This window comes from Temnothorax americanus, unplaced genomic scaffold (assembly GCF_048541705.1).
Source record: "Temnothorax americanus isolate GAGA-0224 unplaced genomic scaffold, ASM4854170v1 Scaffold225, whole genome shotgun sequence".
NCBI classification, from domain to species: Eukaryota; Metazoa; Arthropoda; class Insecta; order Hymenoptera; family Formicidae; genus Temnothorax; species Temnothorax americanus.
In genome coordinates this window covers 44,618-72,576 of record NW_027509366.1, presented here as the reverse complement: position 1 = coordinate 72,576, position 27,959 = coordinate 44,618, and the positions used below count along the sequence as shown (strand labels likewise).

At 37.3% G+C, this 27,959-nt stretch overlaps 2 long non-coding RNA genes and 3 pseudogenes across 4 annotated transcripts; 2 read left to right on the top strand and 3 right to left on the bottom strand.

Annotated features, from left to right (window-relative positions):
- Nucleotides 1-199: 199 nt before the first annotated feature.
- LOC143898241 (uncharacterized) lies at nucleotides 200-2,818 on the bottom strand (annotated as a pseudogene). The gene is made up of 4 exons (XR_013257151.1): nucleotides 2,683-2,818; nucleotides 2,256-2,401; nucleotides 1,815-2,000; nucleotides 200-817 (listed from the first exon to the last, which is right to left on the bottom strand). The product of XR_013257151.1 is annotated as an uncharacterized LOC143898241 (transcript).
- A 134-nt stretch (nucleotides 2,819-2,952) lies between these two features.
- Nucleotides 2,953-3,449, bottom strand: LOC143898243 (uncharacterized). Its single transcript, XR_013257152.1, has 3 exons — nucleotides 3,393-3,449; nucleotides 3,190-3,304; nucleotides 2,953-3,086 (listed from the first exon to the last, which is right to left on the bottom strand). It is a non-coding gene; the product is annotated as an uncharacterized LOC143898243 (long non-coding RNA).
- Nucleotides 3,450-4,229: 780 nt separating this feature from the next.
- LOC143898244 (uncharacterized) lies at nucleotides 4,230-14,863 on the top strand. The gene is made up of 4 exons (XR_013257153.1): nucleotides 4,230-5,352; nucleotides 5,735-12,197; nucleotides 12,447-12,548; nucleotides 14,130-14,863. It is a non-coding gene; the product is annotated as an uncharacterized LOC143898244 (long non-coding RNA).
- Nucleotides 14,864-22,171: 7,308 nt separating this feature from the next.
- On the top strand, nucleotides 22,172-22,792 carry LOC143898245 (uncharacterized; annotated as a pseudogene).
- Nucleotides 22,793-23,465: 673 nt separating this feature from the next.
- On the bottom strand, nucleotides 23,466-27,482 carry LOC143898234 (uncharacterized; annotated as a pseudogene). The gene is made up of 7 exons (XR_013257145.1): nucleotides 27,092-27,482; nucleotides 26,722-26,978; nucleotides 26,509-26,631; nucleotides 26,206-26,436; nucleotides 25,921-26,122; nucleotides 25,084-25,824; nucleotides 23,466-24,981 (listed from the first exon to the last, which is right to left on the bottom strand). The product of XR_013257145.1 is annotated as an uncharacterized LOC143898234 (transcript).
- Nucleotides 27,483-27,959: the final 477 nt, after the last annotated feature.

Below are 27,959 nucleotides of genomic sequence, written 5' to 3'. Positions count from 1 at the left end.
AATAAAAAACTGAACATAAAATAACTAATTTTTTATCTTTAAGTTTTTTAACATACGTAAAAATTTTTATACGCAACATAGCTTATAGGAACATTTGTTTACTTATGAACACACTAATGTTCATTTTCACAGCCTACATCTTAGCTTATCTTAGTTATTATTTGCTTTTTTCACAAATTGCTTCAGTAATGTGCATATATTTTCTTTGGCAATGACGTCTCTTTCTTTCAGAGCTAACTCTTTATAAAGTTTTAATTTTTTTTTTTTTGTAATACGATTTTCGTATTGTGCTATCTATCTGCGAAATGTTCGCCAACTTTTCAGTTTGTTCTATTGATTTGTTATATCTTTGTGAAGCAGATCTTTTAACACCTCCTTTTATGGTAATCGATTTTGAAATTGGCGTTACAGGAACGTGTGATGCGTTGTTGACTACATTGATTGGTGTTTCTAGTGCAGTTGTTATTTTTGTTAAAGATTTGTTATTGTTATCATTCTGATTGTCATTACAAATTGGCGTTACAGGAATGTGTGATGCGTTGTTGACTACATTGATTGGTGTTTCTAATGCAGTTGTTATTTTTGTTAAAGATTTGTTATTGTTATTATTGTAATTGTCATTATTGTTGTTTAAGCTTTCTTTTGGTGAGTTATCATCTTCGAATTTGCTGCAATGATAATTTTGAGAAGACAATGACTGTTGTGGCTCGGAAAACTGCGTTATCTATTGACTTTTGTCTTTTATGGGAAAATTTTCCTTATCTTCACTATCATCGATTTCAAATATAATTGAATCATCTACTCTTGTAATCCACTCCTGCAAAAAAATATCAATGTATAGGGTAGACCGGGGCACGTTGTCACATCGGTTTTATTTAAAAAACTAATAACCAAAGGGCAGCACTCGTCATTCCCAAAACGTGTTAGTGTATGCCCATCTTTCGTGTGTTTACAGTGTTGAGATAGCTCTAGCCGTGTTGACGTAAAATCAACTTGAAAGTTTTTTGCGACCGTAAGTAAAATTTTATTGTCTAATATTTAACGTATTGGACATGAAGCTTATGTTTTTTTCAAAATAGACCTTTATATTATCTTAAAGTATATACTTTTACCTACCACGTGCAATACCTAACCTTATGAATATCTCGAACGTGTTGGCCATGAGGCTGTTTGGAGTAAAAAAATGCCCTCAGGGCACGTTGTCACGAAAAATATAAAAAAGACTTATAATCGTATAATATAGAATGTGGATAAAAAGAATCTTCGGATGACGATAACGAGTAAAAATATTTTATGTTTAATCACAGACATGATTATAAAAAAAAATGTGTATCAATAAGTTGCGCATTCAAGTGGAATTCTTGTATTTAGATTAAGACGAAAACTTCGTGCTTTTTGTACTTTTTTGAAATAAAATAAATGTTTCTGTAAAGGATTTTACTTTTTTACATTGCAGCGCACTATAATATATTGATATTTACGTTGAATACAGTTTGGATAACATTTTGCATACAATTACATTCAATGTGACAACGTGCCCCGGTCACAAGCGACCTGTCATTACTTATTGTTATGTAACAACTGTAGAGTAACAATCACACTAAATTCGATACTGTCCAATTGAAGCAGAGAATTCACTCGAAATTTTGGCATATCACAGTACTCTCAAATATTGAATGTAAAAAATACAAAAAATATTTTTAAAAATGTGTGACAACGTGCTCCGGTCTATCCTACGCATATTTTCTGTTTTAATATTATGATTTCTTAATACGTTTTAGATATTATAATACAATACAACAAAGATTGCTTACAAATTTCACGTTGGATTCTTGAACTGTCTTATGTCCTTCCACAACTGTTGAACCCATAAGTGCCAGAACATTTTGATCTGTTTCGGTTAAAATCTGACTTGACGCAGGCCCTCCACCAGTTTTTTTCGCATGGTTCTTGATCGAAGCATTTTTGGCTTTAGTGGAACTTCGCATGTCTTGCCAAGTCTGATACAGAAAGTAGACAATCAGATTACTTAAAGCGTCGTCTACAATGGCAGCAGGAGTATATGCAGTAAAACGTAAGCAGTAAGCTATTGACCAACCACAGTCGATTATTCTTGAATTGTAAAAATCCCATTAGTCAATAACTTACTACTTACGTTTTACTGTATACTCCTGCTGCGATTGTAGACGACGCTTAAAGTATATAATTTTTTCTCTTTACAAAGAAGTTTGGCTGTCTGTCAATATAATACATACTTTTCGCCATTGTTTCCACTCTTTGTGTGCACCAGGTATTTCATGCAATTCTGCTGTTATTTCTTCCCATAATTTTTGAGCATGTTTATAATTAAACGTTGCAGAAAACTTTCCACTCTGTAGCTCCGGATGTTTACGCATAAATTCTGCAATTCAAATATATATTATAGAGCATGACTGTATTAAAAGATTAATAAATAATAATTAGCAGTCTATTAAGCAGCTATTAGGGCTCAGACGCATCTTTTTTTAATAGACGTGCATTATTCCTCGCATTGTGTCTGAGTTCTTACCCATTTCGTTAACTCATTAAGTGTCTTTAAATACAAATTGCAAATTTTCAACTGAATGAGCTCAACGAGTTAACTGAGAATTTAAAGCAAATTTCGTTAGACTGTTGGTACAAATTGAGAGCAAATATACTTACCAACCAGCAAATTTTTTTGTTCTTCATTAACATATATGTACATCGTTTCTTCACTTTATTTGACGCCAATGCCATTTTAATTAGATTTTCACAATTAATATTTTTTAACTGTACTAATTTGCATTTCACCAATTTCAAGTAAGATATCACATAATTTATAGAACACAGCCTTTATCGCACACAATATTTATCGCATGACAGATGAGAGTATGACTGAAGTCGCATGCGATACGGTCGACCGTGCGATATTTTCCGCATGCGATAATTATATCACGAATTCAAGAATAGGGTCCCTGGACGGTTCTCTTCCCATGCTTTGGTCACATCTATATTTTCTCTGACTTTAGGCAAGTTCTTTTTCGGGATTGCACCTCTTCTTTCCATCTCCTTTTTATCTTTTGCTTCTATATGGAATTTTGAAATTACTATTTTTATTTTCTCTGAATGCATATATATATTATTCTTCTGGACTACTTTATTTTCAAAAAAAAAAAAATACTCTCTTACCTCTATTTTTTCTTACTGTCTCCTCGTTTTTATCTTTTGCTTCTCTATCTATTACCGTGATACAGCTGCTATCGCTGTCGTAGTCGACCAGCGCATCTTGGCCTTCTTCTTCCATCTATATCGGGATTTAAATATCAATTGAACATTAGCATTCCTCTTTTGACTAGATAAACCAACATTCGTATTGACAAAAAATAATTTACAATTTCTATCACTAGATCTCTTTCAGCGATAAAAATTTAATGCTTATGAGGCTATATAGAACGCACTGCAATTCACAATAACCCCAAAGCGAGAAAACCACGCGCCTCTGCAGGGCTATCCGCACGCGCACACCACTGTCCGTTGCGACCCCCAGCACTGCTGAAAAGATCTATGCATGGGAGCTCGGGTTGATCACGCACACGCACGGGGCCCATACAGAGCATCGGCAAGCCCCCTGCAAAAAATGCCCGTTTTCGGTACCTTGATTTTTGAAACTTTTTTTATGCCAAATGGTTACTTATGATGACCCAATAATTCCTGCAAAATTTTAAGAGGAGCATACGCCCCGTTTAAGAAATATAGGGGGTCAAAGTTGATCATTTCCAATCAAAAAATATAGCAGCTTCACATTTATACTCCAATAATAATGTCCAAAAAATTCAGCCGAAATGGTTCTTTTAAGATTTTTGGCTGCTGATTACAAATCTGAAGTCAGATTTTAAAAATTCAAAATGGCGGATTCAATATGGCGGACGAATTTTTCTTAAATTCATCGGATTCACTTGAAACTCGTTACTCGGGGGTTTTTGGGGTCGCTGATTACGAAATTGAAGTCAGTTTAAAGAAATTCAAAATGGCGGATCCAATATGGCGGACTGATTTTTTCAAAATTCATCGGATTTACTTGAAACTCGTTACTCGGGGGTTTTTGGGGTCGCTGATCACGAATCTAACGGTGAACTAACTTTTAACCAACACTAAATCTTCTTTGTCACTACATTAAATCTACATAGAACCTATTTTGGAGTCTCGTTTTAAACAGTTCGGCCTAGAGTTACGAAACCCTGAAAACAAAAGACGATCAGCAGATCATCATTTCATTAACATTCCATTGTGTTGAGGTGGCCGCCCTGGACGGTCTGCACGATAGCAGCGCTCGGAACGACAGCGCTCGAGACGGCAACGCATACGCCATCTAATTTCATTAGATCCGGTTCCGTTCTATTTGCCCTCAGAAAGAGAGAGAGAGAGACGTCCCGCGTGCACGCGTGCCTTGTTACGATCCGCTATTACATTTTTTATATCAGTCCATTGCATCAGTCTTGTGCATGACGTATTGTATCAGCCTATTACTGTATCTGTTGAATAAGAATACATCAAATACATTCGTTCGTAACCAAGGTGCCTGAGTTACTCTTCTAACCGTAACACATTCCATCCTCCATCTTATTTGTATCTTATGCTTGCGAATGTAATAAAATAAAAGTACACCTAACCCTGGAATATGTGACGTTTCTATAACTATACCTAAGGAAAAGCCACAACCAATGCAAACAGAAAACTAAAGAACCTACATTACAACTTGCCTTTGCTGGCTGGATTGTCGATTACATCTTGCCTTTGCTGGCTGGATTATGCATTACATCTTGCCTTCGTTGGTTGGATTATTACAACTTGCCTTTGCTGGCTGGATTATGCATTACATCTTGCCTTCGTTGGTTGGATTATTACAACTTGCCTTTGCTGGCTGGATTGTCGATTACATCTTGCCTTTGCTGGCTGGATTATGCATTACATCTTGCCTTCGTTGGTTGGATTATTACATCTTGCCTTTGTTAGATATATTGGATCCGCCATTTTGAATTTTTAAAATCTGACTTTAGATTCGTAATCAGCGACCCCCAAAACCCCCGAGTAACGAGTTTCAAGTAAATCCGATGAATTTAAGAAAAATCAGTCCGCCATATTGGATCCGCCATTTTGAATTTTTAAAATCTGACTTCAGATTCGCAATCAGCGACCCCCAAAACCCCCGAGTAACGAGTTTCAAGTGAATCCGATGAATCTCTACTTTATAAGAGTCTGGACAGACTGGTCCTTATTTTCATTGGACGTGCAACACCATGGCGGAACCAATCACGAGCGGTAAAATAACGAGCCTTAGGAGCCTCTCTCAAGGTGCGTATTATGGAACTTTTCGAAATGGATTCCGATCGAAATTGTTATTTCCTACATTTCTATTGTATTTTTAGGGAAAACAGTATAATTTCGACAGGAATCCATTCCGCAAAGTTACGTGCATATTACGTGCCAGTACACATTAACGATATTGTTACGTGCTTTGCTGTAGCACTGTAGTGTTACATACCTGCGCAAAGCACGAAATGATGTCGTTAACATTTACAAAATAGGTGTCTTAGAATTTGAAATAAAGAATTACAAAATTAATAAAAAATGAAAATGACAATGTCATGCATTTATCTATATATACATCTCGTAATTTTCTCTATCAATAAATTGTATACTATTATAATTTATTTTATTGAAATATTTTTTTCAGGTATTTTAAAGTTTTGGTTATCTTATCTCTATCAAGTCAAAATAAAAATATAGACAAACACACTTTCTCACAACCTCTGTAGAATTCTCTCACGATATCACAACAATACAACGATTACGTGTAGTCATCGACGCCATAGTGTTTTTCTTCCATCTAGGGCGTCTAGAATAGAGTCCCTATATATACGTGACATTCACGCCATATTGTTGCACTCCCAAAGTCTGTCCAGACTCTTATAAAGGGACTCTAGCACCGCCAACCGGGAGCTGCCCTCTAGAAGGGCGGGAACTTATTGCTCGTTCAAAGTCTTCTCCCAACAATTATTTCGGGAAATAATTGATGATTGAATCTCAAAGAATTATGCATGAAGTAGGGACAGAATTTCCTGGGGAGTGCTATAAAGTGTACTATTTTTTGTTACCGATCTTTTTGGAAACCGGTTCCAAATGACCGAAGCTCAAAGAATTGTATATAAAAACAGGGAGGGAAGGAAAGAGGGAGAGAGAGAGAGATTGATTGATTGATTGATAGATTTATTATGCCCGAGCAATGGCTAAGGAGCAAAAAGTAATATAGCAGTTACAATAATATCGCAATTACAATACTATAGCAGTTACAATACCACAGCAATTACAATAATATATAGCAGTTGCAAGATGCAAAGATACAATGTGATATAAACAAAAGCGAAATATAGCGACAGGAGCTAGCATGATATGCATGCGCTCTCTCTTAAGGCAAGCAACCAGCAATCTCAATAATATACACTATAAAACTAAGAACTAACGCAACTTAAACTAATAATGAGTACAGTGAAAAAGAATAAAATATAAGGATCAAGTATTACTGAAAAGAACTAAATAGTGCACATAAACTAAGAACTAAGGCGTAGTGCAATTTACGAGCTAATAATAAGGAATGAAAGGACTAGAAGCTCTATACCAGAAACAATGTTATCCAATTTCACATGCAAGCAAGTCGATATGTCCACGAAAGGAATAAGCGTTGAATTTAACAAAACGTATCCGAGAAGAATTACATGATGATTATGCCGAACGATCAAAGAACAAGGGACGAGCAGGTCGGACCAGTCAGATAAGTCAAATAAGCCTTGTAAGGTCAGAGTTAGAGTTGACATAAATAACAGGTTTGCCTTCAGAATGCCTGACACGTATTCGACCGCGTCGTAACCATACATGCTTATAAGACCTTTCTTTGGCAACACGCCTTGTTAATTGCAACAGTTCGTAAGTGTCTTTAGAGAGAAGCTCATTTACAAGAACACTTTTATCAGAATTGTTACCGCACACATCACTTTGCTTAAGCAGTCTTTTGGCTCTCTTTTTTGCTATAATAAAGTCGCGGACAGCACTCGAGGCTAAGGTGACTATGCAAGAGCGAGCAGGTACAGTTGTTACGGGTCGGTCGTGAACTGCCGCTGGCGGAGAATTTTTAACTACAGTTCTAACATCAAGAATATGACAAGAAAGATGTGGGACATCTAGACCGTTAAACACATTATGAGCAAGCTCAGAAGGGGTAACGGACAATGTCGCCGGCAGTCCCGATATAATAAGCTCGTTGCCTTCATAAATCTGCTGAGTAGACCGAGCGGCTTTTAAGTCTTGGAGCTCTCGCACTAAATTAGCATTTTCCTGTTCTAATTTAGTAATGCGCTGACAGTTTTGAGCAACGGTGTCAGCAATTCGAGTTAAACAATCAAGCTTATCAGTGATTCCTTCATTTGTCCGCTGTTGATTTTCAATAAGAGCTAAAAATCTAGCTTCTGACTCCATAAGCTTCGCCATCAGCACGCGCAAAAGCTCGTCAGTAGTATTAGGCGAGTGTGAACGAGAGAAAGAGGCGCCATCAATATTAGATGTAGTCAGTGTAAGAGCCGTAGGAAGCATGATAAACAAAAGTGAGTCTTGCAACAAGCACTAGCGGACTTCGTACCAACGTAAGTTTTGACACAACCCTGCGTGTGTTGTATACAATCGTTTAATCACTAGGCTTAAAAGAAGTAGAGTTCTGTAGTATCGATCCACAATCAGAGTGTTTCGTATAGATGTCGCGGAGATCAACCCGAGCAGCCAATCCGCGGTCACTTAGATAGCACGTGTTCAGAAAATAGCATGTAGATAGAGAAGATCGGCAACGATAGGCGCATGCGTAGATGAGATCGACGCCATCGACGCCTTCCACAGGAACAGCCAAGAATTAGGTTAGAACAAGCGATGATATTTGCCACAGAAATGCTTTTAATTAGGTTGCAAGCACCAGAAAGATAATGATAGCACGCGACAAGCGACAAAAAACCCGCTAATACCTGCAACAAAATGGCCCGGAGGCAATTTACGGCAGAAAACAGATTCACTTGAAGCAGGAGCAAAGAGAATAGACAAGCAATGATACTCACAGAGAGAGAGAGAGAGAGAGAGAGAGAGAGAGAGAGAGAGAGAGAGAGAGAGACAGAGACAGAGACAGAGACAGAGACAGAGACAGAGACAGAGACAGAGACAGAGACAGAGACAGAGACAGAGACAGAGACAGAGACAGAGACAGAGACAGAGACAGAGACAGAGACAGAGACAGAGACAGAGACAGAGACAGAGACAGAGACAGAGACAGAGACAGAGACAGAGACAGAGACAGAGACAGAGACAGAGACAGAGACAGAGACAGAGAGACAGAGAGACAGAGAGACAGAGAGAGAGGGATAAATGGGTGCATGCAAATGACATACAAAGGAATAATACGCGAGAGATAACAGAGTTCCTATAATAAGAGTTAAGCCAATGCGGTGACGATTTTTGATTGGTCCCGTCATATGTTTCAGCCAAGTTAGTAAGAGTGAGACAAGCTGTATGTGGGAGTGAGACAATGCTATCATGGTCGCCATATGTTTCAGCCAAGAAGTTAGTGGGAGAGAGACAAAGCTATCATATGGCTGTACATGACGGCGGTTTGTCCTAACTCTTATTATAGAAACTCATCTAGGGTATCCTTGTCTAACGAGGCATCTGGGGGTCGATTGTGTATCTTAAAACAAGGTGAAAATTACAAAAGTGAACAGATTTTACTAGATTTCGACAAATGAAATCGTAGATACATTAGTAAATTTCCTCACTTTTGTAATTTTCACTTTGTTTCAAGATACACAATCGACCCCCTGGGGCCCGATTTTCTAACAAGAAACGTATGCGCAAACTCTGCTCTAACAGAAAGGCTGCAAATTGATTGGCTATCGCACAGTTTTTAGTCAATAAGCTTGCAGCTTTTCTATTAGAGCAGAGTTTACGCATACGTTTGTCGATATAGAGAATCGGGCCCCTGTACGCCGACATATCTGTCAAAGCTCGTTCTTTGAAACGGCTTTATAGATCGCAAAATCCTTTTACAGAAGTAAATTATAGGTACTAATGAAGAGTGGGAATATAAGAAAATTAGTGATAATTGAAAAAAAATTTTACAAAATATCAAAAATACCTTGTTTCAAAGGCTTCATTTTAACTGTACAAGCTATACTTCAAGTATATAAAGAACTCACAAGGCGATTTGAAAACTTTTTGAACTTGCAACAGGTATGTAATCAAGACTCGGTTGAACATTTATTCTCTAACGCGGAGGATTTAATCCCAACCCCACAGCAAGAATGATCCGACTTTCTCTGAGACATATAATATCTACGGGATATATTCCAACAACTGATAAAGGCAATGTTCAATGCCTTGAAGCTGAGTCTCTTATTAACTCACCGAGTCATGTTGTTAAAACATTAGAAAATTCATTGAATGCAAATCATACTGTCATACAATGTGACGGTAGTTCTGAAGATGAAACATTTATGGAAGATTTGCAACTTCTCGAGCAATACGATAATGTGGAAAATGCAGAAAACGTTGAGGCACTAAATATGTATGATCAAAATGCTGTTGCATTTTTTGCTGGATATATAGCGCGACAAAGCGTAGGAAAAACGAAATGCAAAAATTGTCGTGATTGCATGATGAAAACGCCAATGAAAAACGCAACTGAAAATGAGATGTACATAGAATTTCAAAAATATCCAAATGCAGACGAAGATGCTCCTGCAGTAACGAAATTGGTACGACCGACAGATCTTTTTACAAAAGTGGTCCAAACGCAATTAATGACATTCAATCGTGTATGGCTACATTATTGGTCATTAAAACAAATTTTAGAAAAGATAACGAATGAATGTATAAATGCAACAAATGAAAAACACTGTGAATGGCTAGACAAAAATAATGCGTGCTACGATCATCGACTGCAAGCGTTGCGATTTATGACGAAGGTGAAATTGTACTCTCGCACGAGATATAACAATCGTGCTATAAAAAAAGGCAATACCCGCAGAAAAATGAGTAATTTGTTACACAAATAAGAAATAATTACAAGATAGCAAGATAGAATAAATAGAAGATGCAGCAAGATAGAATAAAAAATCTGCAATACATAAGCAAAAAAAATCAGCAATAAAATAACATATAGAACGCAGAATCATTTTAAAATATTATGTAAATAAATGCTTTTTACATATTAATTGTTTACAAAATATAAATTACAATACTTTTTTAAATCTATTATTGTTTTATTGCATCTTATCGTTCCGTCATTATGGACAGAGATACTTTCTACATTGTATCATGACATTGCATCTATTATGTCTCAATAGAGGCATATATATATTTGCAAGTTATGTTACTTTGTAAAGAGTATAAATTTCCAGTAATGAGAAAAATAAGCATACATTTTTCAATTTCATGTAGAAGATTGCAATCACAATTGAAATAATTGCATAAATCGTAGACTAGCAGGTCTTGTCACGGAATATATAAAAAGTTGTAATATGTGATCATGCTACGAAATTGTAAAATTATGCATTTTTTTGTTATCAATGATGCGTAATAAGATGTAAATTATAATGAAGATTTAAAAAAGTATTACATTTAGATTTATTATGCTGCTATTAACATAAGCATATCAAGTGTTGCACACGTCATTCTATATAACTACATATATCTATAACAACTACACTATTAAAAGTATTACTACTAAAAGTACTACTGAAACTAAAAAGTTATGTACACACTATATATCGATAATATTCATAAATTATTTGCAATAACAAACGTCATAAAATGTAAATATGAGAAAAAAAGATGTTAAAAATACAACTGATATTTTTATTAAAGGAAACCTACATTTATGTATATTTCCCCGTGATAAAACCTGTTAGTCGACGATTTATGCAATTATTTCAATTGTGATTGTGATTTTTACGTCATGCTCTTTAACAGCAACACAAAGTATAGAAATAAAATTTATAACAAAGTTTAAATCTTTTTTTTTGATAAATTTCTTTAAAAATGCGTTCTATGTTTAAATTGCACATCACCTAAATATAAATAGTTTATATAGCATAGCCTTAAAAAATTAGTTGTTTTCAAATAATATATATATATATATATTTGTTTTCAAAGATATTAATGTATTAACTGTTTATATTGTTAGAAATCTTAATATTGCAGAATGAAGGGGAGGGGTTTTTAGTGGGTGCAAGCCCCACACTACCCCGCCGGACGGCCAACGCGGGTGTGCGTCAGGCATTTTCCCCTCTCTCGTAAAAAAAAAAAAAAAAAAAAAAAAAAAAAAAACTGCTTGTACGTAAGTACTTCGTCGCGTTGCGACACATATATTGAAACAGTACAATATATAAGTGTCACAGTAGTACTATAAATAATAATGAGTGACAGTTATACCGAGTTACATTGAATAAAATTATTCTCGATTCGTTGTTGTAAATTGTTTATTATAATATAATTGAGAAATTTATTAATACATGTGTATTCCGGTGTATATAAAAAATGTTAAATGTGATAATTTGTATAAATATTTAAAGCGTGTCGGTCTTAAAACACAGCTGTAACGTGAGCGAGCGAGAAGGTATGAGAGCAAGCGAGTCGTCAATAAGAGCGAGTAGGACAGCAATAGAAGTGAGCGAGATAAGAACAATAGCGCGCAAGGAAAAGATTCGATGCTCGATCCATGAAGTAGTATAAGGAGACATGACTAGATAGTGTCGAGAAGCAAAAGATGGTCACAAAAAATGTTCCGTGTAGAGGGGAGGTTCGCTGAACGGAATAACTTGCAACATTTCGTCGCCATCTTTCCACCAATAAGTTAGAACGAGAGAAAAGTATATTTGTTTCATTCTAACCTATTGCACTTGCACTTGCTTGCACTAGATCAAAAGTGTAACGAAAACGAACAGGTTTTATATGTGCAATGTGCAATGTGTGAATCTGTTGATTTGTAAAGGTTACTGATGCAATCGCATTTGGTCAATTCGTCCCAAAAGGACTTAAAAATTGTGGCCGTATCAGGCCGTATTGTGTCATCTTGTGTGACAGAAATCAAGTGCCAGCTTCGTTGAGAGGTAAGGAAGAAGCTTTTATAACCTAAAATTATTTCCATGTAAATTAAATTAAGTAATTATTAATATTTAATTTTGAGCAATATTTTTTTTGTTATTAATAATTAGATTTTGTATATTTTCTAAGTCCAAACACACATTAATATAAATAGTATATTTTTGCTGTATTAATATTTTCAACTTTTTACTCATAATAGATGTTTTACTTTAGATGTCTCAAGTTTAATGCTCTTAATTTTGATTACATTATAGATAAAGTAAATTCTGAAAAAAATGGCCTGTTGCGTTAAAGGATGCAGCAGCAGAGGAGGCAGAAAAGAAGACGAAAAGAAAAGTTTGTTTACACCTCGTACAGTAAGTATTTATATTCAAAGAAGTACTTTGTTTCAAGTTTTTTCTACAGTTAGAATGAAACACACGATGCTTTTTTGCCTGCTAAATTGCTTGCAAGCTCTTGTGCTAGCGAATTGGCAGACAAAATGATTATCAACTCTGTCTATTGATTCGCTAGCACAGGAGCCGGCAAGTAATAAAGCACACAAAATAGCATTGTGTGCTGTAAGCTTAAGAGTATATTTACTTTAAGCATATTCGTTTATTACTGACAGTTCACTGTCAGTACTGAAAATCTATAATGTGCATGACATAAACTATAGATTTACAGTACTGGCAATGAACTGTCAGTAATAAACAAACATGCTTTTTATGTTATTCATTTTATTTCAAAACAAAAATTTAATTTTTTTTATAGATTGATATGTTTATCTCATGGTACAATATTATGTGTACAAAAAATGTACAAATAAAAAAAAGTAGTAGAATTTATGAGTTGCACTTCAAGTCCGAAGATATTATTAAGAAAGATGCATTTTTACAAAAAGAATATAAAACTAAAAAAATAATAAAAACTTGTTTTTTGAAAACATTACCTATACCTATATTTTTTTGTAAGTTTAATACCAAGTTAAACAAAATGTTTATTTTAGAAACTAAAGCACACAATTTTATTTTATAATACAATTATTTTATAATACAATTATTTTATAATATGATTTGTTTGACATTTATTTAATTTCCAATTCTTTTATAAAAATCATATGTGTATATATATATATACATAATTATATACATACACGTAAATATGTATACATAATTTACATTAAAATAACATAATACCTGATATGATACTCTTTGATCTTTCATGATCGTACAAATATAACAATTTCAGTATCTAATATGAATTGAACTATCGAAATAAATATTACATATTACAATTAAATTTACATTTAAGCTATCTTAATTTTACGATTGTTACTTTTTTCTTATAATTTATCAACAACTTGTAACAATTCATTTAATTCTTCAATATTTACAATTACAATAAATTTTGAAAGAAAATGAATTTTATTATTTATATAAATATTAACCTGTCTATTTGATAAAAAAAGCAATTCTTTTTTTTACACTATAATCACTTTCTACTTTTTGGAAACCAAAAAACTTTTCATTTCCTCTTGAATAACTCCACTCTGTAGACGGAAGAGTTATCAACTCCAAATTATCTTGCAAATATTTAAAATATATATGTCTATTCTTATGTTCCATTGTGTTTTATTCTTAAGTTCCTTATGTTTCTCTACTTGTATCCGGGATTCGTCTTTCTGAAATATATTTAATTATATTAATTTTAATTAAGGTAAACGTATTTAAATTATATATTTCCTTTTAATTTTAACATTTATTTTTGCTTATTTATAATTATATAATATATACTTACGCGTATGATTATTTATTTTAGTATAGGCCCAATGAAAAACGTTTTTATACGTTTATAAAATATTATATTTACTTATGAAACACATTTCTGATATATTTTACATTTATTACCGTATACACGTGTGATCATGTGTTTCTAACCTTTTCGTGTCTCAACAGCTGTCACAATTTCAAGATGGTGACGAAATGTTGCAAGCTATTCCATTTAGCGAACATTCCTCCATACGGAACATTTTTTGTGACCACTTCGTGACTACGGAGTCATGTCTCCTTATACTACTTCATGATATAAATATATCTATACAGAGCAGAATTTAGTTCCGGCAGATTATCCAGATATCCTTTTTGAAACTTTTTTCTTTTTGAAATCAATTTCCTTAATAGGTTATGGACCCGAGCAACATGTTTGGAATTTGCTGGGACTGACTTTTCGTCATGGAAATTCCGTATCCTAGCACTGCTGGAAGACAAGGAAGTTGGAGAACATGCGAAAAAGATACCGACAGCCACAGATCTAGAATCCGCTGTTTGGAAAACGTCAGATGCGAAGGCGAGGAATTTAATCGTACGGTGTATCGCAAATTCACATTTGGATTAGGTGAAGGATAAGTCTACCACCCACGAGATGATTAATTCCTTGTGTGCCATATTCGAACGCAAATCGCTAGGAACAAAAGTATATCTCAAGAAGAAGCTCATGTTCATGAAATGCGAGAAGGACAAACCGCTTAGCAATTTTTTTATGGAATTCGAAGCTGCCGTTCGAGCCTATAAATCGGCGGGGGGTACAGTCGATGAATCAGAACTGGTTATATTTCTACTAATAGCCATGCCAAGTGAGTACAACACCGTCGTTGCTACACTCGAAACACTCGAAGAAGACGACTTCACCATGGATCGAATAAAAGGCCGCCTATTAGAAGCCGAATTGAAGTTAAAGGGCGAAAAAACAAATACGGACGGTACGGCTGGGACACCGCTATGCTTTGAAGCACAAGCTAAAGTAATATGTTATAAATGTGGTAAACCTGGTCACAAGGCGAATAAATGTAGAAGTAAAGTCGCAAAGAAGAAGTTTACTAAACAGCAAGCAAATTCAGGTAACACGAGCAAGGACGATACTGCAGGTTCTGACAAACCATTTGCATTCATAACGTCATCGTGTAAGAAGGCATGCACAAATTTCGAAAGTGTCATTGACTCAGGCTGCACTGCTCATATTGTAAATAATGACTCGCTTCTTCCTCAGTCACATAATTTAGACTCTCCTATCAATATTGGCGTAGCTAAGGATGGTGAATCCATGTATGCTGTCAAAGGTGGACACATACCTATGAACTTAATGGTCAATGGGCGGGAGAAGTCTGGAGTTCTGAAGGATGTACTGTACGCCCCATCATCACGCCAAAATTTGATTTCCGTCAGCAAGATTGATCGAAGTGGCGGGTCTGTGGTATTTGAAAATGGCCAAGCAAAGATTTTTATGGATAGAAAGCTAGTTGGAGTAGGTGAACTAAAAGGAGGTCTCTACTATCTACAAATGCATACATCCAAGGATATTGCTGTTGAGATAGAACGGAAAAACGCTTTAAATTGTAAGTTGTCCGCCCTGCCTGTAGAATGACTAGAAGTTTTGTAATGTCTAGGTTGGCAACACATGCTATCTCTCTCTGTCTCCGCTTGGCTGTTGCCTGTTGCAGCGCGCGCGTCTAGTATAGTTTTGTTTTCAGTTTTTATATAGTCGTCGTAACGTTAACACGTTAACACGTTCAAGTCGCGCGTTCCATAAGTTGTGTACGTTCTCGAAACGGTGTACCATATTAAATAAAACCTTATTCAAACATGGTAGCAGAGCGTGGTTCGCCGTGAGCGTGGTTCGCCGTGAGCGTGGTTCGCCGTGAGCGTGGTTCGCCGTGAACGTGGTTACCGAGTACGTAGTTGCCAAAAACGTGGTCTACCGTGGGCGTTGTCTCGTGAGCGCGGATCTCGTGTACGGGCGTGAACGCGGGAAGAACGCATTGACATTGTCTCTGTGTCCTGTGAGGAAACGACCGGAAGATGGAATATCAAGGAATCGAGAAGCTGCGTGGTGCGGATAATTGGAACGTCTGGAAGTTCGCTGTGCGGAATTTACTACGTGGAACGGAAAATGCATACGAAGTATGCATCGGTGAAATTCTAAAACCGAATCTGCTGTCGGCGGACGCGACAACTCAGCAACAGGATCAGTATCGAGAAGGTCTCAAAACGTGGGACAAAGCCGATCGTGCCGCGAGTCAAATTATAGTCAAGACGCTGGATACGAAAGTAATGGCGCTTCTGGTTTCATGTGTGACTGCGCGGGATATGTGGCTGAAGTTACACACAATTTATGAACAACAGACGAAACAAGCCTCGCATACTGACCAATCGGAATTTTTCAATTTCAATATGGATCCGTCGAATGACATGGTGACTCACATTGCCAAATTCGAGGGACTAATTCTACGCATGCAGCAATTAAATGTAAAGCCGGATGAATTATCGCTAACGGTTAAGTTGCTGGATACATTGCCAGAGGAATATGAGAGTCTTCGTCAGGCATGGTGGGCAAGAGCAGAGAATCAGCAAACGTTCGGTAATTTACTCGAAGTATTAACCTCTGACGACGCACGCCGGAAGATTCGAGTCGGAAAGCAGGAACAAATGGCTGCACTGGTGGCAAGCAAATCTAAAAGACACAATCGCGGAAATAATAGTGGTAACGCTAAGAAAGGACAGTCACAACAATCAAGTGAGTCAAAGCCTAATGATAAAGAGAAAAGCAAGCAGAATTATAAGTGCTACAATTGCGGAGAGAAGGGGCACTTTCGTCAGAACTGCCCTAGGAAACAAAAGAAAACGCAAGATAGTGATTCTAAAGAAGAAGCTTTTGTTTGCGAAACCTTGACAGCTGAGCTCGACAATGATTCGTGGATAGTGGATTCCGGTGCAACGGATCACGTGACAAACAGAAGTGACTTGTTTGCATCGTTTGACTATTTTAATACACCAGCGAAGATCTACATTGGAAATAAAACTACAATGGATGCCCTAGGAAAAGGAACAATCAAGATTGAAACTCTAGTTGACGGAAAGTGGTTGCCAGGACAAATGGAAAATGTGTTGTTTGTGCCAGCTGCTCGTCGAAATCTATTTTCGGTAATCTCAGTTTTGGACAAGGGCATGAAGTTCAATTCTTCGAAGGACGGTTGTGAGTTCGTAAAAGACGGTATTATTAAAGCTCGAGGAGTGCGTGTCAGCCAGTTGTTCAAGATGGTAATTCGTGTGAGACTGCCTGAAAAGGCATGCATAAAAGAGGTTAACTTGACATCAAAAGACTCTCTACACATATGGCACGAACGCCTCGGTCATCAGAATAAAAATCATGTAAAGAAGTTTCTCGTGAAAAATCAGATTGACTTTTACGACGATAATCAGTTTTGTGGTTCCTGCATTGAGGGGAAGCAACATCGAAACAGTTTTCAACTACGTCAACAGCGTGCTGAATTACCTGGTGAAGTTATTCATGCCGATCTATGTGGTCCCATGGAAACAGCGTCACTTGGTGGGTCAAGATACTTTGTGTGTTTTACGTGTGACTATTCAAGGCTACGCATCGTTTACTTCCTGAAAAAGAAGTCTGAAACTGTTGAAAAGATCAATGAAATGTTGCAAGTCGTGAGGAATCAATGCGGAAGATCAGTGAAAACCTTTCAATGCGACGGAGGCTTGGAATTTGACAATGAAGCAGTCCGGAAGCTGTTAAAATCGAGTGGCGTCACACAAGCAATCTCAAACCCTTATACCCCAGAACAAAATGGGTGTGCTGAGCGTACCAATCGAACTGTGGTTGAACTCGCTCGTACGATGCTATTATCCAAGGATTTGCCGAAGTTCTTATGGGCGGAAGCTGTCAACGTAGCCGTGTACATCCTCAATCGAACCGGACCGAGTCGTGTTCTGGACAAGACCCCATATGAACTGTTTACAGGAAAGAGTGTACACTTGAAAAATCTTCACGTTTTTGGAACGCCATGTTATGTTCATGTGCCGAAGGAACGACGTAAGAAGTGGGACTCAAAATCTCAGCCTGGCATTTTAGTTGGCTATTCGGATAATATTGAAGGTTATAGAATTTGGTTGAAGTCCATCAATCAAATTATTCGCAGTAGGGATGTTGTATTTGAACCGGAACATCCAGGAAAGACACTTGCTTGGATCTCAGATCAACAAAATTCTACAAGTGAAGAGATAAAAGATGAAAAAGGCGCATCATCGAACTCTTCAACTGAAGATACATCATCTGAAGACCTTCATGAAAAGGATAAACCAGTGGAAACTCCGAAGCTGATTCAGCGTGAGCTACGTGATAGAGCTACGTTGAAACCACCTCGTCGACTGGTTGAGTCAATGCTCGCTGAAATAGATGAACCTGAAAACTTTGTGCAAGCTCTTAACTCCTCAGATAAGCAACACTGGAAGAAGGCCATGGAAGAGGAAATGGCTTCGTTGGAAGAAAATTCAACTTGGTCATTGGTTGAATTGCCGGCTGGTCGTAAAACGATTTCAAATCGATGGATTTACCGTGTCAAGCACAACGCTGAAGGAAAAATTAGTCGCTATAAGGCTAGGCTCGTTGTTAGAGGCTTTAGTCAACGGGAAGGAATCGACTATAACGAAACGTTTAGTCCTGTTGCCCGGTTTGATACGATTCGAACAGTGCTAAGTATTGCGGCTAATGAAAACTTGGATCTAGCACAATTCGACGTAAAGACTGCATTCTTGAATGGTGAGATTGAGGAAGACATCTATATGGATCAGCCCGAAGGTTATGAAGACGGTACTGATCGTGTCTGCAAGCTTCTTAAAAGCTTGTACGGTTTGAAACAGTCACCCAGACGTTGGAACGATCGATTCAAGGAAGCCATGACCAAATTTGGATTTAAGCAAAGTTCAGCTGATCCATGTATGTTCTACAAACAATCTGGTAATGAGAAGATAAATCTTGTCTTATATGTTGATGACGGACTGGTGGCTGCAACAAGTAAAACTATCATCAGTGAACTTCTAAGCAATCTGGAAGGCATATTTAAGATAACTATAGAACCCCTTGGTTCATTTCTGAACATGATGATCAGTCGTCAGGAAAATGGCTCTATTTTTATCAACCAAAAGGCGTATGCAGCATCGATAATTAGAAGGTTCAACATGGAAGATGCAAACCCTGTTTCCATACCAATAGAAAAGTGTCAGCTGACAGAGGAAGCTGGTGATGAGTTAACTGATGTTCCATATAGAGAAGCCGTAGGATGTCTACTGTATCTGGCTGTCGCAACCCGACCTGATATTGCATACGCTGTGAATCATGTATCACAGTATATGGAAAACCCGAGACTGAAGCATTGGGAGATGACCAAACGAATCTTTAAATACATCAAAGGTACAGTTGGTCTAGGAATCCGTTACGACGTCGCCGGGAAGACTGGTGAGCTTGAGGCATATAGTGATGCAGACTTCGCTAGTGACACAACAACTCGAAGATCGGTCAGCGGAATCGTTCTCAAATACAGTGGAGGAGCAATTGTTTGGGCGAGTAGACGACAAGACTGTGTATCCCTTTCAACCACTGAAGCGGAATATATTGCTTCTAGTGAAGCAGCAAAGGACACTGTATGGTTAACACGGTTATTTAATGAGATTTCGCCCTTGAAAAAGGAGCCTGTACTTTTAGTTGATAATGCTAGTGCTATAAAGCTTGCAAAGAATCCTATTTTTCACAGGCGTTCTAAACATATAGAAGTGCGTTTTCACTTTGTACGCGAATGTTATCAAAAGAAACAACTAAATATTGAACATGTGTCTGGTAGCAATCAGGTAGCTGACATTTTAACCAAGCCGATTCCGCGTGTGCAATATGAGCGTCTACGTGAAATGTTAGGCATTGTGGATATTGGACACTAAGTACAGAGTTCTTATATATTAGGTTTATACGAGCTAATGTTTAGTTGTTGCGATTATTTTTTTTTTAATTTAAAGTTTTTAGGGGAAGTGTTGAGATAGAACGGAAAAACGCTTTAAATTGTAAGTTGTCCGCCCTGCCTGTAGAATGACTAGAAGTTTTGTAATGTCTAGGTTGGCAACACATGCTATCTCTCTCTGTCTCCGCTTGGCTGTTGCCTGTTGCAGCGCGCGCGTCTAGTATAGTTTTGTTTTCAGTTTTTATATAGTCGTCGTAACGTTAACACGTTAACACGTTCAAGTCGCGCGTTCCATAAGTTGTGTACGTTCTCGAAACGGTGTACCATATTAAATAAAACCTTATTCAAACAATTGCAAATACTACTGTTCATTGCAAGAACGAAGTAACCATGCTGTGGCACAAAAGACTCGGTCATCTGGAACATCAAAATATGTGCAAGCTGATCACAAAGAAGATGGCAAATGGTATCGATTGCAAGTTTGATGATCTAGATTTCTGCGAAAGCTGTGTTAAGGCAAAACAAACCAAATTGCCGTTTAATAATACAAGAGTCCGGACTAAGAGACCACTTGCTTTGGTGCACTCTGACATTTTTGGACCGTCAAACGTTGCCAGTCATGATGACAGAAGATATTTTTGCACATTTATCGACGATCTCACACACATGACTGCTACTTACCTGCTGAGAAACAAGAGTGAAGTCATCGATCGCTTTAAGGAATACAAGTCCATGGCAGAAGCTCATTTTGGTTATAAAATTTCTCGATTGCGCTGTGATAATGGCGGTGAGTATTGCTCAAATGAAATGAAAACTTTATGCAAGTCGGAAGGCGTAACATTAGAATACACTACACCTTATACACCGGAATTAAATGGAGTTTCAGAGAGAATGAACCGAACTCTGATGGAACGTGCCAAGTCAATGTTAATCGAAGCCAAGGCTCCTAAGGAACTATGGGGCAAAGCTGTTCTGGTTGCCACTTACCTGACAAATCGCACGCCTACTGAAGCAGTTCCAAATAAAACTCCATATAAAGCTTGGTATGGTCACAAGCCAGACCTATCGAAGCTGAAGGTGTTTGGTTGTTACGCTTATGCTTTGGTGCCAAAAGAGAGACGTACTAAGTTTGATGACAACACAGTAACATGCATTATGGTTGGGCTATGGTTCAAATGGTTATCGTCTTTGGAATCCTGACACTCGCAAATGATTTATTCTCGTGACGTCAAATCCGATGAAAGCCATGTAGGTGATGTAATTGAAGTCGACGAAGAAGACGAAATAGAGAATGATGCGCCTATACGTCCGCAAACTCCTGTTAAGACACCGCCGACACTGAGTACTCCAGAGTCTCCTAAGACACCGCCAACCGCAGTCAACAAGAATGCAAGGATGTCGCTGAAGAAGACGAGTGACTTTGAAATTCCTAAGAAGCCTCCAGAAAGTGAAACAGATGATGAATTTGCAACTCCTGATGCTACTCCTGCTGAATCCTCGACTGGTCGCCCGCAACGTATTTCAAAAATGCCTATAAGATATAAAGAATTTGTCCTTGATGATTTTGAAGGACACATAGCTTATCACGCGAGTGACCTGCTAGACGATGTACCTAAGGATTTTAAGGATGTCGCCTATAGACACGACAAAGCAGAGTGGCGCGCAGCAATTCAAGAGGAACTGAATTCACTGGTTGAAAATGGCACCTGGTCTGTTGTTAAGAAGCCTAATAACATCCAGTTAATTGGCTCTCGTTGGATTTTTAAACTAAAGACTTTCGAGGACGGTGAAAGGAAACCTAAAGCACGACTTGTAGCTAAAGGTTACATGCAAAAGGCCGGTATTAATTATTTTGAAACGTATTCACCGGTAGCTCGATTGTGCACAATCCGACTGTTATTTGCTGTCGGCATACAACGCGGGTTTGAGTTTTGTCATCTGGATGTGAAGACAGCTTCTCTACACGGACATCTAGAAAAAACTGTTTACCTGAAGCCACCTGATGGAGTACCGGTACCTGATGGTTATGTTCTGAAATTGATTAAGTCATTATATGGCCTGAAGCAAAGCCCCAGGTGCTGGAACAATCGGTTTCATTAATTCATCCTGACTCTGGGTTTTGTGCGCTCCGAATCTGATTATTGTCTCTACGTGTTGGTAATTGGCCTTACAATCATCTATCTTGTACTATATGTAGATGACATGCTCTTATGTGGCAACAACTCAAACGTCATAAACTTAGTCAAACGGAGATTATCAGAAAAATTCCGGATGAAGAACCTCGGAGTGGTGAAGACGTTTATGGGAATGACGGTAACTATCGACAATGAGAAGGGCGTACTGACCATTGACCAATCCGAATACTTGCTACGAATACTGGAACGGTTTGGCATGAAGGAATGTAATCCCATGAGTACCCCAATGGAAATGAACTGTAAACTGAGGCGAAATGACGACGCTGATGTTACTGAACTCCCATACAAGGAATTATTTGGAAGCCTCATGTATTTGATGTTAGGTACCAGACCTGACTTATGTTTTGCTGTTGGGTACTTGAATAGGTACCAAGACGCTGCCACTGATGAGCACTTCGCACATCTAAAGCGAGTGCTGCGATATCTGAAAGGCACTGTGAATATAAAACTGGTGTACAAACGCTCTACTAAAAGGCCCCTGATTGGTTATGCCGATTCGGATTGGGCTAACGACTTGGACGACAGGAAGTCCACCAGCGGTTTCCTATTTCAAGTATACGGAAATACTGTCATGTGGTGTAGCAAGAAGCAACCAATCGTTACATGCTCTACCACTGAGGCAGAATAAATGTCTGCCGCCGCTTCAGCCATGGAAGCTTCCTGGTTCATCAAAGTACTGGTTGACTTGAAGATTGATCCAATGCTGCCTGTAGGGATTTACGAGGACAACCAAGGTTGTATATACGTCTCTCGTAATCCAGAAACCAAGAGATCTAAGCACATTGACGTGAAGTTTCACTATCTTCGCGAATGTGTATGGAACAAAAGAATCGAACTCATCGGTATACCATCTGCAGAACAGGTGGCTGATTGCCTGACAAAACCCTTTGGAAAGGAACTCTTTTTAAATTGCAGGACCAAACTAGGCTTGGAGCGAGGGGAGGTGTTGAAAACAGTCTGATGTCGCTCCAATCAACCAGTGTATTGTAGGCGCCTTAATGCACTACCAGCGCCACCATCTAAGTTTCCCATTTATATAATTTTTGTTTTGTATTGAGTCTTCTCTCTCTCTCTTATATATAACAAGTCATACATTTTATTATCAGAAAGATATTCAAGCTGTATTAAGTTGGACAAGCTCTGAGTTATAATAAAAGTTCAATTTATAAATATATCTATACAAAGCAGAATTTAGTTCCGGCAGATTATCTAGATATCCTTTTTGAAACTTTTTCCTTTTCGAAATCAATTTTCTTAATAAAGGAATATTTACAGAATATGATCTGTTTTTTATAGAAAGATTTAGATCTTTCATCATCAAGAAATTGTGTAAAGAGACAGTTGATTGAACAATCAAAATTGCATTATCAACATTTGTTATAAGAGGCCTTCGAAAAATTCTCCATCTGCCAGTCTGTTCGAGATCCGTTGAACTTTCCTACGCGAAACATCGGCTCGAAAACATTATTATATTTAACATCGAGAAATACCGATGTTTATGTGGTTCGAGCTCTGTCGAACTTGTGCGAAACATACGTTCCCCGCGATCCCCGCGCCCTCGAAGCCCATCGATCGCGATCACGCGTTACGAGAGTGCTCCCTTATTTGTCGAAGCACGGAAACGGCTGTTGTGACGCGTGATGTGACCATACGGACGAATAGCGATTCAGCTCTCATCGCGCGTTCGTTCCTGAAAAACAACCCTCTTGAGTAAACGGCGAATTCGCTCGCCGGACATTCAGTCGTTGCTGAGGATTCCTAGCCTCAAATCGTTGCTGAGGATTCCTAGCCTCAAGTCGTTGCTGAGGATTCCTAGCCTCAAGTCGTTGCTGAGGATTCCTAGCCTCAAGTCGTTGCTGAGGATTCCTAGCCTCAAGTCGTGGGCCCGAACTCATAGCCGAAAGTCGTCGCGTATCAATCCTCGTCTAAAGACAGCACGGCTCTCTCCCTCTTAAATCGCTGCTTGAATCGCTACTCGTTCGCTTCGTCTTAAAGTGCGGATCAAAGTTACTTATATTCTTTCATTAAGTGTACTACTTAGCGAGGGGTCCGAAAACTTCCGATCGTGCTCCGCTCGCGATCGTTCTTCTGCCGCGCGCTCAAGATTTCCGTTCGACGCGTACAAGATCTCCGCTCCGCGAGAGGCTTTGATGCGAGAAGCTGAGACAAGATTTCCGTTTGCGATACCTGGCAGAAAAGTACGAACAACTCAGAAGATTTCCGAATCCGCGGCGCACGATTCGTTGTTCCCCCTCGCGTCTTTTCCGTTCTTGAAATAAAGACTATATATTTCTTTGTGCAATCTGTGTTCCGAGTGCTTTAATCCTCATTCCTCCCGCGAATTTACAACTCGCGTTATCCACGCTTCTCGCTCAACTCTGAGCGGAATCCAGATTCAGGGCGACCGTCGGAAAGCGACGCCCGAACACAGTCCAAATATCGAAAGTGCATTCAACAACTTTCCGAGTATGACTTAATCGGTAATTAAATATACTTTTTATAATATTCAAATTGCACGATTGAGGGTATGGACGTAGCATATACGAAGTTAAACCAAAAGCTGCATCTCCCACTAAAACATATGGTAATGTTGGACCGTTTTCTGAACTTGACCTTGCTTTCGGTAACTTTAAATCGTTAATTATTTTCTAATTGATGCCCAAGTGTGCTATCACGGAATATTCCTCCATCGCTTCGTCTACCTTCAGCACCAATATCTACGATTGTAAAGCAGCAATTGGCATCTGCAACTGCTAAAAGCACAATGCTGTGAGAATTTTTATAATTATAATACGTTGACCCACTATGAGGTGGACCCTAAAATGTAAAAAACACAAAATTTAAAGCAAAAAACTATTAATATTTAAATTAAGTTATACAACTGTTGATATTTATTATTAACACAATTTTTTTCTATACCTGAAGTACAACATGTTTTCCGTCAATGGCACCAATGCAGTTTGGAAAATCCAATAATTCTTCGAACTCTTTTGCTCTTTGTAGCCATAAATTTTCTGAATTTTCAGGAAAAACTATATCTTTCAAATTATCTCAAATAGCCTGACATGTTTCAGACACAATCTTAGATACTGTGTTCAGTCCAACGCGAAATGCAAACGAAATTGAGTGCATGCTATCGCCTGATACCAAATATCGTAAACATATTTGTAATCGTGTAGTTGCTGATATTGGAGATCTGACATCTAGTTTTGTGATACTTGGCTCAATTAACTCTAATAATTCATTAAATACATCAATATTCATACGAAAAAATTCAAAATATTTGTCAGGATCAGTATTGATCATCTCCTTGATTAAATTATCACTGTCCCCTTGTTGATATCTTTTTTGTTCACTAAATATTGGTCGCACCCAAAATCTGTGTAAATCATCCTTTCTCTGTCTTCTCTTTAAATATTTGTATATTAAGTGGCTTTAATTAATTTTTTTCTTTCAATTTCTTTATGGCAATTTAATATTAGACTTTTTTTCCATTCTATTACTTTAGTAAATAAACATATCTTTGCCATATTCAGTGATTCCAATAATCCACACTCCAAAGTATCATTGTTGCTTATATTTGATTGCACATCATCTATATTTGCTCTTGATGTAGATGTTTGTTCATTGTTAATTGCTGCTTTGAAAGAAGTTACAGTTCTGAAATAAATATTAAGAAATCATTATAACATATGTATCTCCAATATAACCATGGTAATCAACAATTGTTAACTGATCAATTATTATTTTACTTACTGCCGATGTTCCAAGGTATTATTTAAAAATGTCATTTCACTGTAATGACGAAAGGACGGCATTATTGTTTCGGATTTTAGTATCCTGGCTGTGCCACTTCCTTGCAACACAGCTTGTCGTTTCTTGAATACACTTTTTGCTTTTCTATAACAATCTCGTAGGTAATTCCACCTCTTTTCCGCTTCACTTGGTGTATATAAGCCTACAATATAAAATTTGTAACCATAATAATGTGCTATAAAAGTGCTTATAGATAAAATGCAAAGATAAACAAAATAATTTTACCCTTTAAATGTACACTGATTTCGTTCAACAAGCAATCTTTTTGTTTTCTTCCTCTTTGTTTCACCGGCAAACTACTATCGTACAACGCGGGTCTGTTTTTTACAGCTGAGATGAGTTCCTCATCCAGCCTATCTTTATCTTGCACATTGTCTTCGTTAGTTTCGCTGAAGTTCTCATCCAGCCAATATTCATCTTGCACATTATCTTCGTTCGTTTCGTTAGTTTCGTTTCCTGCAATAACAATTTATTAGTAAAGTAATTTAAACAATTTATTAACAATATAATTTTAGAACTTTTTATTACCTGTTATGAAAAGTCTTCTTTCATTATCCATCACTAATGAATGTAGATTGTTCGCAAAGCAAAAATGCTGTTCAAGTTGGTCATGTTTTAATATCCATTTGCAAAACCACACTTATATTGTTCCTAAAAAAAATTAAAATATATAAATATATTAGTTATTGTTATACATACACCTTGTTGATAGATAAAATACATATATAATGAATACTTTACCATGTCGTGTGAATTAATTGATATAAGTACTTTAGATTTAAAATATTATACGTTCTCAGCAGTTCTCAGTGTCTTTAAAGCACAATTACCACCGATTATAACAAAATACACGTTGCGTACAGGTTATGCGACTTATGTTTGCCGGTTTGCGACAATGGCGTAGAATTGCGTGGAATTGTATTCCGTAAAGCCTCTTGCACAATGCCAGGCAACAGGCAATAGGAACAGAAAATAACCAAAAAATCGTTAATTACAACCTAAAAAATTCGAATGCTATGATTGGTTGGCAATAGGCAATAGACACATAATTTCCAACGTGACGGAAACTCTGTGTCTATTGCATGTGTCACTGTTTATTCTGCATTTATACATGATTTCTGATTTCTATTCCCTGTTCCTATTCCCTGTTGCCTGGCATTGTGCAAGGGGCTTTATTGTTCCGTTCCGGAAAATTTTTGCCATGGGGATCCCGGCCACGAAATAGCAGAACGGAATTAAGACGGAATTACTCTCATTGGCTAACCCCCCACCATAGCTTTTCCGTTACTGTTCCGTTCCGCTATTTCTTTCTCCATGGGGACGCACCCTTATTCGGATATTGTGTGATTTATTTTGAAAAATTAGATACTTTAACCTACAGAAAGATACGGATAATTTAACCGGGGCATATAATATAATAATAAAGAATATTTAACGTCGATCGTGATCAGTGTGCCTTTGTCAACCGTGGACTGCTGACATGCTTTTCCCACATTTTCCATCGTTTTTACATATGATGCGCAAACTTGTAAGTTTATATTTTATACTTTTTTTTCTATATTATTTTTTATCATTTAGTAAGTTTTATCAATTTGTAATCTTTATCACGTTTTAAACTTGTCAATTTATATTTTATATATTTTTCTTTTATATTTTCCCATTATTTTAGTTCTGGACTTTTTATATTTTTTTTCTTTTTATATTTTTTCATTTAGTTCTTGACTTTTGAATTGTTGGCACAATGCCAGGACTGAATTGTTTTTGCAAGCAATGTAATTCTAACACTTGATAAGCAAAGTTTTAGATACGCAACAAAATTATGGATTATTACTCGTTGTTTTGTAACGGCCTGACTTTATCGAACGCGGACTGGTTCACAGGATTGGGAGTTCGATGAAAGGCCCAGAGACAGTAATCAATTTGCCATGTGACAGTAACATGCACTTTATTCAAGATTCGGTATTACACGCAAGCTGGAC